The sequence below is a fragment of the Convolutriloba macropyga genome, unplaced genomic scaffold (genome assembly GCF_964194025.1).
Source record: "Convolutriloba macropyga unplaced genomic scaffold, txConMacr16.3 SCAFFOLD_959, whole genome shotgun sequence".
Taxonomy (NCBI): Eukaryota; Metazoa; Xenacoelomorpha; order Acoela; family Convolutidae; genus Convolutriloba; species Convolutriloba macropyga.
The window spans coordinates 2,501-15,816 of record NW_027449702.1 but is presented as its reverse complement, the minus strand read 5'-3'; the positions used below and the strand labels follow the sequence as shown (position 1 = coordinate 15,816).

Below are 13,316 nucleotides of genomic sequence, written 5' to 3'. Positions count from 1 at the left end.
GAGGTCTGTCTGGTCCTCCTAGAGAGGCCAAGAGAAAGTACGAGAAGCTAACTAAAGCTTGATCGCGCCTTCAGCAAGCACGATTGAGCAAGACCGGAGCTAACACTAAGACCGAAGTGTCTTAGAGAGCCCTCTGGTGGGGCGAATAGAGCTAGATCGAGCCTTGGGAAAGCTAGATCGAGTAAGATTGAAGCTGAAAGAGTGTCAGAGGAGCAAATGAACCTCCAAAAAGTGAAAATCAAATTTTAGAAAAAACACAAGTTAAATACTGCATGGACAGTATTTCTATGTGTGGGGCATTATTAGGGGGAGGTGTCTTGTCAAAATATGGCTGGACTAAAGACCTCAACCCGGATAGGGTGGAAGGCCCCATGATCGGTCTGTTACTAATCGGTGACCGATAAAGACCTGACCAAGGCCTGTAGTAAGCTTGGTTAGGCATTACAGGAGTTAACACTAAGACCGAGGGGTCTTAGAGAGCCCTCTAGCGGGGCGAATAGAGCTAGATCGAGCCTTGGGAAAGCTAGATCGAGCAGGACTGAAGCTAAGCAAGAGACCGAAAGGTCTGTCTGGTCCTCCTAGAGAGGCCAAGAGAAAGTACGAGAAGCTAACTAAAGCTTGATCAGGCCTTCAGCAAGCACGACCGAGCTGTACCGGAGCTAACACTAAGACCGAGGGGTCTTAGAGAGCCCTCTAGCAGGGCGAATAGATCTAGATCGAGCCTTGGGAAAGCTAGATCGAGCAGGACTGAAGCTAAACGATAGACCGAGAGGTCTGTCTGGTCCTCCTAGAGAGGCCAAGAGAAAGTACGAGAAGCTAACTAAAGCTTGATCGGGCCTTCAGCAAGCACGACCGAGCTGTACCGGAGCTAACACTAAGACCGAGGGGTCTTAGAGAGCCCTCTAGCAGGGCGAATAGAGCTAGATCGAGCCTTGGGAAAGCTAGATCAAGCAGGACTGAAGCTAAACGATAGACCGAGAGGTCTGTCTGGTCCTCCTATAGAGGCCAAGAGAAAGTACGAGAATCTAACTAAAGCTTGATCGGGCCTTCAGCAAGCACGACCGAGCTGTACCGGAGCTAACACTAAGACCGAGGGGTCTTAGAGAGCCCTCTAGCAGGGCGAATAGAGCTAGATCGAGCCTTGGGAAAGCTAGATCGAGCAGGACTGAAGCTAAACGATAGACCGAGAGGTCTGTCTGGTCCTCCTAGAGAGGCCAAGAGGAAGTACGAGAAGCTAACTAAAGCTTGATCGCGCCTTCAGCAAGCACGATTGAGCAAGACCGGAGCTAACACTAAGACCGAAGTGTCTTAGAGAGCCCTCTAGTGGGGCGAATAGAGCTAGATCGAGCCTTGGGAAAGCTAGATCGAGTAAGATTGAAGCTGAAAGAGTGTCAGAGGAGCAAATGAACCTCCAAAAAGTGAAAATCAAATTTTAGAAAAAAACACAAGTTAAATACTGCATGGACAGTAATTCTATGTGTGGGGCATTATTAGGGAGAGGTGTCTTGTCAAAATATGGCTGGACTAAAGACCTCAACCCGGATAGGGTGGAAGGCCCTATGATTGGTCTGTTACTAATCGGTGACCGATAAAGACCTGACCAAGGCCTGTAGTAAGCTTGGTTAGGCATTACAGAAGATAACACTAAGACCGAGGGGTCTTAGAGAGCCCTCTAGCGGGGCGAATAGAGCTTGATCAAGCCTTGGGCAAGCTAGATCGAGCAGGACTGAAGCTAAACGATAGACCGAGAGGTCTGTCTGGTCCTCCTAGAGAGGCCAAGAGAAAGTACGAGAATCTAACTAAAGCTGGGTCGGGCCTTCAGCAAGCACGACCGAGCAGTACCGGAGCTAACACTAAGACCGAGGGGTCTTAGAGAGCCCTCTAGTGGGGCGAATAGAGCTAGATCGAGCCTTGGGAAAGCTAGATCGAGCAGGACTGAAGCTAAACGATAAACCGAAAGGTCTGACGGGTCCTCATAAGAGGCATGGAGAAAGATCTGATACTAAAGTACCTCTCGGAAGTAATAAAATATGCCTGATGAAGCCGGGTATGATGTTTGTTGTTTGATGGCATTCATCGATTAGGTCTGGTGGATTCCCCATTACTCCGAGTGGTACTAGTAGAGGCTCCTACAGGGGTGAGCAAAGCGAGATCAAGCCTTAGGCAAGCTAGATCGAGCAGAACTGAAGCTGAAAAGCAAAATAAATGACAGGTCTGTCCAAATCAATAAACTTGAAATCCAGTGTGGTCACCACGGGTCACGAGGTGAATTCCTAGCGATTGTCTGCTGAACGTATAGGAAGGCCCGAAACGAACGATAATTTCATTGCACAGTGGAGATACTATACGTTCAGGAGTAGCATACATCGGGTTTGATCTATGATCATGTCTGGTCTCCGAGGATCCACCGGGTTACCAACTGGCACCGCTGTACTGGGTGTAAAACTGGGCCACCTGAAGTCCCGGGTGTAAAACTAGGTGCCTCTGTGCCAAAGTAGCGGCTTGCGTAGTGCATTATGCCTCCGGCTTGCGAAATGGTTATAAGCAATAACAACAGGACGCCGCGGGGTGTTCACTTAAAGGAGTAACGTTCTCTCAAGGGAGGGGATCTAAAAATCTTGATAAAACATTTATTCTATGCAAAATTTGTGCGCAAATTTTGCAAAGTAAAAAGCTGCACTGTAGCAAATTCTATGTGTGTAGCATTATTAGGGAAGTGTTGTTTGATGGCACCTCTCTACTTGATGCACCAAAGAACTACCTTGATGGCTCATGACCGCTGGTAATCTGTCGTCGCTAGTAGTTCGGAACTGAGAACAAATATGTTCGCAAATTACAACAATTATACAGCATATTGCTGAATAAAGCAGAACCGAATAATACTCAGTGACTTTACACCAAGACTGACTAATGTCTGGATTGTATCGTCCTACTCGAGTAAGGCGAAGAAAAGCTAGAAAGATACGCTTTTCACAAAGCAGGCTTAATGCATGCAAACCAAGGAGGAAGGAGTGATGCCCCTCCTTATAATAAGCAGAACCAAATAAAGAACAGACAGCATCATCTGTACAGTGACCAAGAAGAGGTGAAACTTCTGTATGTGAAAAGGCAATTTGAGCGAGATTTATTAGCAGACTAGTATTATGTTGTTTCTAGTAGGCGAAAGCCGAAACATCAACATGTGAAAATCTGATATTAAATCCTCAATCATTTTCCCTAGTATTATACAGCTATGAGTAACCTTAATTGGACACGGCAATTATTGCTGACCGGTGAAACTTTCGCATGGGAAAGACACACACACTTCTTGACAAAGCAATAAGTATTATGCTGTTTCTAGTACGCGAAAGCAGAAACATCAGCATGTGAAAGTTGTGAAGTTGAAGAATTTTTGTGTTGAGTACGATGTTGTTACTAGTAACCATGTCGACAGCTGAGAACTGTTCTCTAACCAATAGAAGGTGAAACTTCTGTATGTGAAAAGGCAATTTGAGCGAGATTTCTTAGCAGACTAGTATTATGTTGTTTCTAGTAGGCGAAAGCCGAAACATCAACATGTGAAAATCTGATATTAAATCCTCAATCATTTTCCCTAGTATTATACAGCTACTAGTAGCCGTAATTGGTCAGGGAAACATTGTTGACCGGTGAAACTTCACATGGGAAAGACACACAAATTACTTGACAAAACAATAAGTATTATGCTGTTTCTAGTATGCGAAAGCGGAAACATCAGCATGTGAAAGTTGTGAAGTTGAAAAGTTTTTGTGTTGAGTACGGTGTTGTTACTAGTAACCATGTCGACAGCTGGAAAGCTGTTCTCTAACCAATAAAAGGTAAAACTTCTGTATCTGAAGAGGCGGCGTGATTGAGATTTTTAACAGACTAGTATTATGTTGTTTCTAGTAGGCGAGAGCCGAAACATCGACATGTGAACATCTGGTTTTTAAATCATGAGTCAATTCTCCCTAGTATGATACAGTTGTTAGCCGGTATTGGTAACAGTAGAACAGAGATTTGGAGGGCAAAACCTGCTCATGGGAAATGCTCACAGAGCGCTATCTACCAGTACACATAGTATTATGCTGTTTCTAGTACGCGCGAGCCGAAACATCAGCATGTGAAATGTGTAATCGTGGGTAACTCTAAGTGTGTAGAGTACTGTGTAGTAACTAGTAGCCATGCCAAAGCATGCATTGAAACTCTTCGTGATTTAAAAAGCTCAAAGCAAGATTGACGAGGCCGCAAGGCTATGTCTTTCTAAATTCGAACAAATCGAAAGATTGTTCAAAGTACAATTAAACTGATTGATCCTGTCAGTTGCCATATGCTTGTCTGAAAGACTAAGCCATGCATGTGCAAGCGAAGCTTGAAAAAGTGGAACCGCGAATGGCTCATTAAATCAGTTACTATCTATTAGTTGATTTGCAAGCTAAATGAATAACTGCGGTAACCCTGCAGCTAATGCATGCTGATTGTCCGACACTGTCGGAGACTTTTACAAGACTACACCGGGTGATTTGCTAAGTACAGACACATCCCGTGATGAGTCCTAGTAACTGAAAGATCCCAGATAGCTTCGGCTTGGGGACGGAACTTCCGAATTTCTGACCTATCAACCTATGATGGTAGTGTAACGGACTACCATGGTTGTGACGGGTAACGGGGAATCAGGGTTCGATTCCGGAGAGGGAGCCTTAGAAACGGCTACCACATCCAAGGAAGGCAGCAGGCACGCAAATTACCCACTCTCCGCACGAGGAGGTAGTGACTAGAAATAATGATATGAACCTTTATGGTTTGTAATCAGAATGGAATGGACTTAAAAGCTCCATTGATGAACGAGTAGAGGGCAAGTCTGGTGCCAGCAGCCGCGGTAATACCAGCCTCTACAAGCGTATGCAATAGTTGCTGCGTTTAAAAAGCTCATAGTTGGATCTGTTTGAGTAGAACGGCAACATGGTCTTCAGTTAAATCTGTTGACTCGTTCCGCTCATCCTTCGCATCGAAGAAATAGTTTGCACTTAAATGTGACGAACTGTGGAAACGGTGTTTTCACCCTGAGAAAATTAGAGTGTTCAAAGCATCCTTTGGGATCGAATAATAAAGCATGGAATAATGGAGAATGACCCGCTACTCGATTGATGCCGGTTGGCTGAGTGCGGTAATGATTGAAAGGAACAGACGGGGGCATTTGTATTGCTACGTTAGAGGTGAAATTCTTGGATCGTGGCAAGACAAACTACTGCGAAAGCATTTGCCAAGAATGTTTTCATTAATCAAGAACGAAAGTCAGAGTATTGAAGAGGATTAGATACCCTCGTAATTCTGACCATAAACTATACCAACCTACAATTTGTCAAAGTCGATCTTGACTTGGCAAGAGATTAACCGGGAAACCAAAGTTTATTGGTTCCGGGGGAAGTATGGTTGCAAAATCGAAACTTAAAGGAATTGACGGAAGGGCACCACCAGGAGTGGAGCCTGCGGCTTAATTTGACTCAACACGGGAAAACTCACCCGGTCCAGACATCTTAAGGATTGACAGATTGAATATCTTTCATGATTATATGGGCGGTGGTGCATGGCCGTTCTTAGTTAGTGGAGTGATCTGTCTGGTTAATTCCGATAACGAACGAGATCTTCTCCATCTAAATAATGAAATTCACTATATGTGAATTCAAACACTTCTTAGAGGAACTATGCGGAATTAAATACCGCAGATGAAGTGAGGCTATAACAGGTCTGTGATGCCCTTAGATGTTCTGGACTGCACGCGCGCTACACTGTGTACTTTTAGATTGAGTACTCAGCCCTTGGTCCGAAATGGACTGGGCAATCAGAGAAAAGTACAGCGCTTCAAGGGGATCGTCTGTTGTAACTTGCAGACGTGAACCAGGAATTCCTGGTACTTATGAGTCAACAACTCATAGGGATTACGTCCCTGCCCTTTGTACACACCGCCCGTCGCTACTACTGATTGGATAGTTAAGCAAGAATTGCAAATTCCTACTGTTGGGACTTCGGTCTCCGGCAACGGGATGAAGCGGATCGAGCTTAATTGTCTAGAGGAAGTAAAAGTCGTAACAAGGTTTCCGTAGGGGAACCTGCGGAAGGATCAGTGATTGATTCCTTCGGGCATGGCTGCTGGTAGAGGCCATGTCTGTAGTGCGCATGACGCTCTGTCGCTAGAGATTGCTTGGCAACCAATCTCGAATTATGTATCGAGCTCAAAAACTACTTGTGTGGATACATAGTTCAGCAGTCATGGCAAGGGACTGCTTAAAGGGAGACTAGTTAGCAAAAGCAGCCTAGCAGAACTGCAGCTATCTAGATCTCAGAAGCTGGGTTATAGAAGCCCAGCTATAGACTTGTGAATGAGAAAGGCCTAAAAAGGTCCACAAGTCGCGTGGTTAGAACCGACACGCAAAAATCCCAGCGAGTGACAGAGCGTTGCGCTGTTCAGTGGGAAAGAGTTGAGCTACTCGGGGCGCCCACTGAACTTGCTCCGAGCCAAAGGCTCGAAAAAACACAGCTTAGCCTCAGATCCTTTACATAGAAGGCTAGCTAAAATAAACTTACCTTGGACGAGGGTAAAGTTTAGTCAGTTCTTAGGGGAGAGTAATCCACAGCTTCTCGCCCTCTGAACATTCTCCCAGATATGTAGGTCTGGGAGAGTCTCCTCCTGTTCTTCGGAATCTGGAGGTAGACAAAGACAGTACGATACGATCTTGCATCGGGATGACTAACCGATAATGATCATAATCTGACAATTTTTCCGGCTTGAGGCACCGGAGTCAGATTAAAGACACATACTGAACTAAAGGCGTATGTGCAAAGCTTGTCGGAGTGTAGAGAGTCAAGCTGAGTTGACTCGTCACGTGGTGATGACAACAGCCATGTGCAAAACACTCACAACTTTATCGTCTATGTGGAAAAGGTTGCTAACAGCGCTCTCTATGAGAGGCCCTCGCATATAACTATACGAGGAAAAGGCGATAGAGTTGTTTGAATGTGGGGCAGGTTCATCGACAAGCTAAGTTGATCACATTCTTGTTGTGGCATCCTACTAGAATTGGTCACGGTCTGCACCAACTCTCCCCAAGTTGGCCAGACTTAAAACTAGAAATAAGGTTTGCAGCTATGTGAACCTAGAAACTGTAAAGGAGTTGAAAGAACTTAAAGGAATTGAAAGAGGCCTTGAGGTATATCCTCTTGGTAAAGACCCACAAAAGCTCACAAAAGTGGCTTCGAAGGGCAAAACTGGTTCATCCAAAACAATTGGAGAGCTTAAAGCAGAACCAATTCGAATGAAACACTATTGGTGAAACTTCATCATGAGAACGTCACAAGCTGATCACGCTCTATGATATGACTAGTATTATGTTGCTTCTAGTAGGCTAAGCGCAAGCCGAAACATCAACATGTGAAAGTCGTAGAATTTTGCAATCAAACTGTGGCTAGTACTGTGATGTTACTAGTAACCTGGTGTTCCGTCATATGGCCAAGAGAGCATTTGAAGGCGAAACTTCTGCATGGGAAAGCTGCATCATGATCAAAATTTTATATCGAGTATTATGTTGACGTTAGTAGGCCTTGGCCGAAAACGCAGCATGTGAAAGGTATAGATAAAAGTTATTGTTGCAGTCAGTACTGTGTAGTTACTAGTAGCTGGATTTAAGCTCAAAATGAGACACTGTTGGTGAAACTTCATCATGAGAATGTCACAAGCTGATCAAGCTCTATGATATGACTAGTATTATGTTGCTTCTAGTAGGCTAAGCGCAAGCCGAAACATCAACATGTGAAAGTCGTAGAATTTTGCGATCAAATTGTGGCTAGTACTGTGATGTTACTAGTAACCTTGTGTTACGTCATATGGCCAAGAGAGCATTTGAAGGCGAAACTTCTGCATGGGGAAGCTGCATCATGAACAAAAGTTTATATCGAGTATTATGTTGACATTAGTAGGCCCTGGCCGAAAGCGCAGCATGTGAAAGGTATAGATAAAAGTTATCGTTGCAGTCAGTACTGTGTAGTTACTAGTAGCTGGATTTAAGCTCGAAATGAGACACTGTTGGTGAAACTTCATCATGAGAACGTCACAAGCTGATCACGCTCCATGATATGACTAGTATTATGTTGCTTCTAGTAGGCTAAGCGCAAGCCGAAACATCAACATGTGAAAGTCGTAGAATTTTGCGATCAAATTGTGGCTAGTACTGTGATGTTACTAGTAACCTTGTGTTACGTCATATGGCCAAGAGAGCATTTGAAGGCGAAACTTCTGCATGGGGAAGCTGCATCATGAACAAAAGTTTATATCGAGTATTATGTTGACGTTAGTAGGCCCTGGCCGAAAGCGCAGCATGTGAAAGGTATAGATAAAAGTTAGCGTTGCAGTCAGTACTGTGTAGTTACTAGTAGCTGGATTTAAGCTCGAAATGAGACACTGTTGGTGAAACTTCATCATGAGAACGTCACAAGCTGATCACGCTCTATGATATGACTAGTATTATGTTGCTTCTAGTAGGCTAAGCGCAAGCCGAAACATCAACATGTGAAAGTCGTAGAATTTTGCAATCAAACTGTGGCTAGTACTGTGATGTTACTAGTAACCTTTTCTTACGTCATATGGCCAAGAGAGCATTTGAAGGCGAAACTTCTGCATGGGGAAGCTGCATCATGAACAAAAGTTTATATCGAGTATTATGTTGACGTTAGTAGGCCCTGGCCGAAAGCGCAGCATGTGAAAGGTATAGATAAAAGTTATCGTTGCAGTCAGTACTGTGTAGTTACTAGTAGCTGGATTTAAGCTCGAAGTGAGACACTGTTGGTGAAACTTCATCATGAGAACGTCACAAGCTGATCACGCTCTATGATATGACTAGTATTATGTTGCTTATAGTAGGCTAAGCGCAAGCCGAAACATCAACATGTGAAAGTCGTAGAATTTTGCGATCAAATTGTGGCTAGTACTGTGATGTTACTAGTAACCTTGTGTTACGTCATATGGCCAAGAGAGCATTTGAAGGCGAAACTTCTGCATGGGGAAGCTGCATCATGAACAAAAGTTTATATCGAGTATTATGTTGACGTTAGTAGGCCCTGGCCGAAAGCGCAGCATGTGAAAGGTATAGATAAAAGTTAGCGTTGCAGTCAGTACTGTGTAGTTACTAGTAGCTGGATTTAAGCTCGAAATGAGACACTGTTGGTGAAACTTCATCATGAGAACGTCACAAGCTGATCACGCTCTATGATATGACTAGTATTATGTTGCTTCTAGTAGGCTAAGCGCAAGCCGAAACATCAACATGTGAAAGTCGTAGAATTTTGCAATCAAACTGTGGCTAGTACTGTGATGTTACTAGTAACCTTTTCTTACGTCATATGGCCAAGAGAGCATTTGAAGGCGAAACTTCTGCATGGGGAAGCTGCATCATGAACAAAAGTTTATATCGAGTATTATGTTGACGTTAGTAGGCCCTGGCCGAAAGCGCAGCATGTGAAAGGTATAGATAAAAGTTATCGTTGCAGTCAGTACTGTGTAGTTACTAGTAGCTGGATTTAAGCTCGAAGTGAGACACTGTTGGTGAAACTTCATCATGAGAACGTCACAAGCTGATCACGCTCTATGATATGACTAGTATTATGTTGCTTATAGTAGGCTAAGCGCAAGCCGAAACATCAACATGTGAAAGTCGTAGAATTTTGCGATCAAACTGTGGCTAGTACTTTGATGATGCTTGTAGCCAACCGAATTGGTTGAAAAGCCCAATAAGTAAGCTAACTTGGGAGAGCTTGTTGGAAACCAAATGCTACTAGATTGGTCCAAATACATCCTTCAACAGGGGATCACTTGGCTCGCTTTACGAAGAGGAGCACAGCTATATGTGTTAATTCGGTATGAATCGCAAGATTTGTTTACCGACCTCTCTAACGCAAAAGGCGGTCTCGGCTTCGGCTGTTGACTGCGTCCGATTCAGGGTTATATAACTCTCGATTGAACACATTGATGTTCTATTGTTGGTGCTTCCAATAAAATTGGAACACTTAAAGCAGAACCGATTCAAATAATAGCATTCTGATCAATGATTGCATTCCTTGATCAAGAACTGCTGGAGTCATTGTGATGGCGAATTTTCTTCATAAGAAAATTGCAAAGAGACGGAACTTAATGAGACTAGTATTATGTTGTTTCTAGTAAGCGGAAGCTGAAACAGCAACATGTGAAAATCAAGTTTTGTTCAATGATCTCGAGGCGATAAGTACTATGAAGCAACTAGTAGCCTAAGCATGACTCAGATTTGAGACAGTCAAAAAGACTGGCGAAACTTCTTCACATGAAAGTTACATAGAGAACTACAAATGTATACAGCGAGTATTATGTTGTTTCTAGTAGGCGAAAGCTGAAACATCAACATGTGAAAGTTGTCTGCAAACTGTAGAACGATATGTGATTAGTACTGTGCTGTTACTAGTAGCCAGTCTGACTGTAGAAGCCAAGACAAAGGGAAACTAATGCATCTGAAAAGGACAAGTTATGGAAAGGTATGCACGATAAGTATTATGTTGTTTCTAGTAAGCGGCAGCTGAAACATCAACATGTGAACGTCGTTGTGTACAGTAACCTAGAACTATATAGTCCTTAGTAACGTGCATTTACTAGTACCTGTAATTGGTATTCAGACTCAGGCAGTTTGGAATAGTTTGGCAAAGATGCACCAGAGAAAACTGGGATTTGATACAGAAATTGTTGAATACAAGTATTATGCTGCTTCTAGTAGGTTGAATCCGAAACATCAGCATGTGAAAATTGAAAACATTTCTGGTTCGAATTGTCACAAGTATTTGGTGATCTGAGTAGCCAAACTCACTACAACGCCAATTGAAGGCAAAAATTCTCAACGGGAAAAGCTATTCTCATTGAATGAGCTAACAAGACGAGTATTATGTTGCTTCTAGTAGGCGAAAGCCAAAACATCAACATGTGAAAGTCTTGCTGAACAAATTTAATGTTGTTGAGCTCAGTACCGTGTGAATTAGTAGCCATAATTGGCGAGCGAAAATTGAACTGGCGAAACTTCGTCTTTGGAAAATTGCAGATGCCGAGCACTTATTTTGCAACGAGTATTATGTTGACTGTAGTAAGCGAAAGCCGAAACAGCAACATGTGAAAGCTGTTGAAATTTGTGGTCATTTTGCAATAAGTACAAGGAGTGTAACTAGTAGCCAGGTCAAAATTTGGGATAAGAATGAGCAAAAATTCTGCATGAGAACAGTTGAAATTATGAAACTAAATTACAAAGACTAGTATTATGTTGTTTCGAGTACGCGAAAGCGGAAACATCAACATGTGAACGTTTGTAACGAAGTTTCGTTAATTTTCAGCCTAGTACTGAGCAAGAACGAGTAGCCTCATCTCCAATCCCACGCAAAATGTAGTGAAATATGTGAGTGAACCTTATTCACGGTGAGGGTTTCCCGAGGTCTGTATTGCAGCGAGTATTATGTTGCTTCTAGTAAGCGAAAGCTGAAACAACAACATTTGAAAGTTGGAATTAATGACTGAATGGAAACTTCGACCTGTGTTTGATAGTAGTAGCGAACAAAACTGCTGAATCGGTTTCTGTCTCATATTGGTCAGTGAACCAATTAAGAGACAATCAACTACATAACCTGAATTGGGCGAGAGAACCCCCTTAACTTAAGCATATCAGTAAGGGGAGGAAAAGAAATCAACTGAGAATCCCTTAGTAATGGCGAATGAACAGGGAAAAGCTCATCGGGAAGAGAAATGGCAACATTTCTCGGTGTCCGGTATGGTTTGATGCTAGACTGGTGAATTTGTCCTGATGTCTACTGGAAAGTAGCATCAAAGAAGGTGAAAATCCTGTAAAGGTCATTTTCGATACCAGTCATAATGGCTCATTCCTATGAGTAGAGTTGTTTGAAAGTGCAACTCGAAGCTGGAGATATGTCTCTCCAAAAGCTAATTATAAAGCGAGACCGATAGTAAACAAGTACCGTGAGGGAAAGTTGAAAAGCACTCTGAAGAGAGAGTGAAAAGTACGTGAAACTGTTGAAGGGGAACTGGAGTGAGCGTTACCATACTCAATGCCTTGATATTATATTCTCGGCTACCGAGTAGTGTAGTTGTCGTCTTTTGGCAAATCTTGTTAATGAATCGAGCAGAAGTTTTCCTCGGAATTCTTCTTGTTGATTCTAAACAAAATGAGATAAATTGATCTTGATTGCCTGTCTGACCTCAACTTCCTATTCAATGCTCTCTACAGCCCGTCTTGAAACACGGACCAAGGAGTGTGAGTTGCTTGCAAGTGTTGTCGCTCATTGAAAGCGCACACGCGAAATGAAAGTGAACAGTGTAATTTTTATGAATTGCACTACTTTGTGTGGTGAGGGCGCCGATTCGGTGTCCCGCAACCACGGACGGTTTTGCTCTTATTGCATGACTGATCCAGAGCAAGTAGCACACGACCCGAAAGATGGTGATCTATGCTTGGGCAGGGCGAAGCCACGGGAAACCATGGTGGAAGCCCGAAGCGGTTCTGACGTGCAAATCGATCGTCTGACCTGAGCATAGGGGCGAAAGACTAATCGAACCATCTAGTAGCTGGTTTCCTCCGAAGTTTCCCTCAGGATAGCAAAAGCTTGAGCAAGATTGAAAAATCTTCGCAAAGCAATTTCATCGGTTAAAGCGAATGATTAGAGGAATGGGGGAAAATTTTTCCTTCACCTATTCTCAAACTATAAATCGGTGAGATGTCCTTGTGACTTAATTGCACTTGGACTATGAATGCAAGCTTTTTGTGGGCCGCTTTTGGTAAGCAGAACCGGCGATGTGGGATGAACCAAAAGTTGGGTTAAGGCGCCTAACTACTTGCTCATGAGTCACCACAAAAGGTGTTGATTGATACTGACAGCAGGACGGTGGTCATGGAAGTTGAAATCCGCTAAGGAGTGTGTAACAACTCACCTGCCGAATCAATCAGCCCTGAAAATGGATGGCACTAGAGCTCGTGGCCTATACCCAACCATGAATATCAATATCTAACGCAAGTTAGATTAGAGAAAAAGAGCCTCACCAGCTCAAAAATGATATTCATGTGTAGGAGGACACATTGATTGCGCTAAAGTATGCACGCAAGTGTATGCGCGAAGCGATCAATGGAGCAGATCTTGGTGGAAGTAGCAAGTACTCAAATGAGAACTTTGAGGACTGAAGCGGGAAAGGCTTTCATGTGAACAGCGTTTGCACATGAGTTAGTCGATTCTAAAAGACAGGCTAATGCCAA

At 43.3% G+C, this 13,316-nt stretch overlaps 1 non-coding gene and 1 pseudogene across 1 annotated transcript in view; both read left to right on the top strand.

Moving 5' to 3' along the window:
* Window positions 1-9,839: 9,839 nt before the first annotated feature.
* Window positions 9,840-9,991, top strand: LOC142355245 (5.8S ribosomal RNA; annotated as a pseudogene).
* Window positions 9,992-11,674: 1,683 nt separating this feature from the next.
* The window catches only part of LOC142355246 (large subunit ribosomal RNA), a 3,522-nt gene continuing 1,880 nt past the window's right edge, over window positions 11,675-13,316 (top strand). Inside the window, exon 1 of the ribosomal RNA XR_012761179.1 lies at window positions 11,675-13,316. This exon is cut by the window's right edge and continues 1,880 nt beyond it. This is a non-coding gene — a ribosomal RNA (large subunit ribosomal RNA).